The sequence below is a fragment of the Anneissia japonica genome, unplaced genomic scaffold, assembly GCF_011630105.1.
Source record: "Anneissia japonica isolate Jap-2015-1 unplaced genomic scaffold, ASM1163010v1 scaffold281_len866295_cov195, whole genome shotgun sequence".
NCBI classification, from domain to species: Eukaryota; Metazoa; Echinodermata; class Crinoidea; order Comatulida; family Comatulidae; genus Anneissia; species Anneissia japonica.
Window position 1 is genome coordinate 628415 of NW_022728190.1, and position 4969 is coordinate 633383.

Here is a 4969-nt window from a genome sequence, read left to right on the forward strand (position 1 = left end):
GATTTGTACTCCACAAATCTCAGCCGATACCTCGCACAATTCGAGTAACGTCTCGCATCTATTATCGTGACGTCATGGCTCGCTGGCTCACACCATGGAGGAATAAATAAGAAGGAGATGGTTCGCCTTTATCGCTTAATCTTAATCCAGTAAACAGTGAAAATTTTCTATGCTACAACACTACACTTGACACCACTGTTATCAGTTGCGGCTACGTTTGTGTATACACCAACGCACCGGCCGTGGCAGAGATTATTTCTGACCTCTATCGACGGGTTAACGTTGTATGGAGTAAATATTTTACAAACCTAAGTATAAATGCCCAAAAAAGGCAAGACTTGCCTTAAATCCAGTCGTTTTTAATGCTATTTAAATTAGCTTTTTCTGCCAAGCATTTTAATACAAAGATCGTGAAAATTGACTAAGAAGAAGGGAAGTTAATCAACAAATCGCACTTGTGATCAAATAAGACGCTGGCTTGCACTTTGGCAACACTCTTTGGAAACTTGTCCCATAAAAAATATACACTTCCTAGGCTAGACCATGCAGTCTTCAAAATAAAAATTGTAACCTTTGGTAAACAACTAAATTTTCCACATACATAGAAATTTTTGAAACTTTATTAAAAAAAACCTAAACCATAATTCACCACTATAGACACTTTTTGACAAAAATGAAAAATTACGACTTTTTTACTCAATGAGAAGTGTTCTAATATAGACAATGGGTCGTGTCTCATATTATTTGTTATATTTTTATTATTCATTATTTTCACTTGACTCGCATAAATAATTTTGTTCGAAGAACATTTATATGCAGTTGTACTTCGCAGCACTTCACTTGCAATTTGCAATTTCTAGTTCAGTAATTGTATATTGCACCTCCCTGACATGTGTGACGTATGTTTGCGTGTATAATAGTATGCAAGATATTGACATTTAGGGAGCTTTCGATTTGTGCAACGATGCGACGCTATAACGGAACCACTCATGCATGACCGTCCTACCTGGCATCCTACGTTCTCTGCATGCGTAGATTAGGCCAAATTGCGTTCCAGAATGTACTTGACGAGGTGACCTTAACGTTCTCGCATGCGCAGATGACTTTTACTGACGTCATTACGTTCTACGGCCTACCGTCGTCGTGCAATCGAAAGCTACCTATTGTCTATAGAACCTGGGTTACTATCATTTTAGAGGTTAATGGAAACAATGTCAAACATCTGTAACGATCTTCATATTTAGGAAGGAACCATCTAAACGTGGAATGATCAAAAGATTGAGTAATTGTATTGGTGCAGGGTAGCTATCATGATCTAGCAATAATCTTAAGCAGATAAACTACATAACACATTTCTTGGGGAAGGGCAGAGGTTGAAGAATTTTTCAAATAGAATACCTAAACCAATATGGCTGTTTATGAATCAAGATTACATTCTCATAATATGCTAAAGCCTTACGTGTTCTGTAATAGTCTACAAAAATATGCATATAATTTACATGTATAATTTAAGATTGTCTACCCTAAATTATACTGGTATATTGCTTTTATAGCTAGTTATGAATAATAAATTGGAATGAAACAAAATGAAATCAACTGACTGTCGATTGACCCTTATGCAGGAATACTTTACTTTACTTTTAAACCTTAGTTACTCCCAAGTGTTTCCATGACTCATTAGAACTAACATTAATATTTACATCACAGTAAACATATAATTAATTTTAAAATGCCATGGCAGGTACGTCTAACATAAATAATGCTATGTAAAATCTTAGCAACTACAGGACGAATAGCAAATGATGTTTATATTTCTATAGTATACAGTAATAGTGGGATGAATAAGGGTTCGGCAGAAATATAACCTTTGTGGCTGCTCCTTTTAAATGGGACACATAGTGTATTGTAGACTGCTGGCTGCATTATGCTAATGATTCAATGCTTTTTTTTTCTTACAGTAACATTGCACATTGCAATCACGTTTTCCTCTCTGATCCTTTGGGTCTAAGTCATTCATTTCGAAATATAAATATAATAGATTCATAGATGTGAATATCATATTATACGTTATATAAGCAATACCGTCAAGTGAATGCTAAATCCAAGGACATTTAGAAATTATGAAATATCTTCAACTTTTTTATTAATAATGTAAGGTAAATACAATTTCCAGGATTGTGTAGCTAGGACGTTTTGGCCGGTCACCTCTAGTGGAGAATTGGGAAGGGCAACATGAGACAATTCCTCCTCTACTGGACATACTGTACATTCTCTTTTTACGGCATCTCTTCCGACTTGCAAAGTCAGCAGATGGCGGGCTAAACATGAGCTCACACAAAGCGCAGACAGATTCTTCGTGGACAGTTGGCTAATGCAGTACGCAACAAGCTTCATAAATAGCCAGTCACTTACAATTACATGAGAAATTCTTTTTTTAATACTTGCACTAAATGCATGAGAGCAAGTACCATACCAGTATAATGAAGATTGGTATATTAATGACCTGGCAACCAGAAGACTATTATTTATTGATGGGATTTTCGGGATTAGAAGAGAAGAGCAAATTATAATCGAATACTGAATGGTGAAATAATTCATTGTCCAACATAAAAGAAGGAAATGCATTGGAAACTGGCAAAACATTTAAACTCACAGTACTGAATATCAAAATGTTTAATCGGACCTTTCTTGCATTTTTTTCCCCATTCGCTTAACAAATTACTAAACTACTGTACTCATCGGAAATTTACAAGTACCCTAGACAGCTAATTATGATGCTGTCTGATTTATACAGAGCCTACTTTCGCTATTTCTGACACTTGTCGGGAAAACAGGTCAAATTAAAGCTATTTACAGAGTACAAGTGGACGGATATAAATCTCAACAATTTCACTTAGAAACATGTCTGCTCTAATGATCTGCGTCAATTTTTTCAGGAAAATAATTATGAGATGCAATTTTCGAAAAAATACTGATAAATTTGTGTCTTTCCTTCAATATTACAGTCTTAATTCACAACCAAACAAGCAATTAGATAAACAAATGATGAAATTATACATATTTTTAGTATAACAGAAACAACATGCACATCATCTTGGCCCTCTTCTGTTTGGTCTGTTGAAGTTTGATAGAAACTCTATTAAGGTCCATTACATAACTTTTAAATATACTTTTTTATTCTGTGATGAACTGATTTTACCAGACTAGTATGGCTCAATTCATTATAAGAATATAATATAGAAGTGTAAAGATTATCAGAGTAGATATTATCAATTGTAAAATTGACTACAACTCATTAATCATTATTTTTCCATAAAAAATATGACATACTATTTTATTTTGAAAATTTTAGTACGGTACACTATAAAATTAATAAGGAACACTCCAATATAATATAATACATACTGTAAAATATAATATAAAACATACGGTAATATAATACGGTAAAATCGTATATAATGGCCTATAACTTCATAAAAAATTGCCAAAAAACGATTTTAAGGTTGATTCTATTACTAATGGCATATCAAAAATCCCCTCTAGAACAAAAAATCATTTTGCTAGTTCTCTTTTAATATATATATTATGATCAGTAAGATACAGTCATTACCTGTGTACAAAAATAAAATGTGATTTTATTTTCCAAGTAGGGAGAGTAACAAAATTCTATTGCGGAAATAACCTTGAAAATTAAAATCATTAAATTGATTCTGCTAATTGAAGTATCTCTGCAAAGAATGGATGGTACTGTCTATGCATCTGTTAATTGGCGACGGAAATATTTCCTCACTCCAATTTTCAATTGAAACATTATGCCATAAGACAAATGCTTAAATAATCAATTAAAATACTGTAAAGCCCTTTATTTTCGCTGCCTTTTATTTTTGCGATTTCACAATTTGAAATATTTCGCATCCAACATTGTACAGAAATCTACCATTTTGTTTTTTTGGCCTATATGATAGCTGGAACACACAACTTTGGTGAGTTTCTCCTTAATATTTTCAGAATATGAATATGGATGACATTATTCATTTATAATACTGTATAATAATAACATTTTATTGGTAAATGCAAACAGTGTAGTAATAAGATGGTTAAATGCTTTAAATTTATATAATTAGGAAGAAATATACATCTTATTTCTTGAGATTTCAAGGCAGCAGCGGGTATAATAAAAATTAAGAAAATTTTTCTGAAATTTCCATTTTTTCGTGGCAATGGGTGTACTAATTGTCCAAAAATAAAATTTTATTTTTATTCGAAATCATCATCCATAGCTTCACATGCCATTAAGTAATATTAAGGACATTTAGGACAATTGTATACAGGTTGAATCTATTTAGGTACAACAGACTCCCTTGGTAAATAAACCATTCTAAATCAAGGTTGAATTATGCTATTTACATTACTCTTCAAATAATTGGAAATAGGTTATTTCCTCTGTTCTTCCTGGACAAGCTCACCATGTGTGGCCAACTAAGTTTTTAGGGTCAGTCAAAATATCCTTCTGAATTTGTGTACCTACATTTTTTATTGCATATACGGTCAAAGTGGACGGTCCGAAGGGTGGTCGGTATTGGGAGAGTTGACTGTATTATTGTATTTTTAATCAAGGGGTGCAAAATATAGAAGTTACATAGTAACTACTCTATATTTCATTTAAGTCTCAAAAGAAATTGGATACTAAACTGTGATATTCCTCTATGATACAATAAGTTTTTAATTCTAATTTGCTAAGTAAATGTAAATTTCTCTTGCAATTGTAGATTTATCGCTATCACCACCTAGCTAATTTCCAAGCACAGCACTAACCTTCTAATACAATTGCCTTTGTAGTGGATTTATATGGATTACCTAAACTCTGTGAGACACAAGCAGATGAATAAGGGAAAGAGAATTATTCAGGGGGCTTGTCTAATACTTAAGTTAGACTTAAAATACCTACAGTATTTGAAATAAAACAAAT

The 4969-nt window shown here is 32.7% G+C and overlaps 1 protein-coding gene across 7 annotated transcripts in view; it reads right to left on the reverse strand.

Annotated features, from left to right (window-relative positions):
* The window catches only part of LOC117113987 (disintegrin and metalloproteinase domain-containing protein 12-like), a 60031-nt gene that overhangs the window by 21272 nt on the left and 33790 nt on the right, over positions 1-4969 (reverse strand). The window lies entirely within an intron of this gene.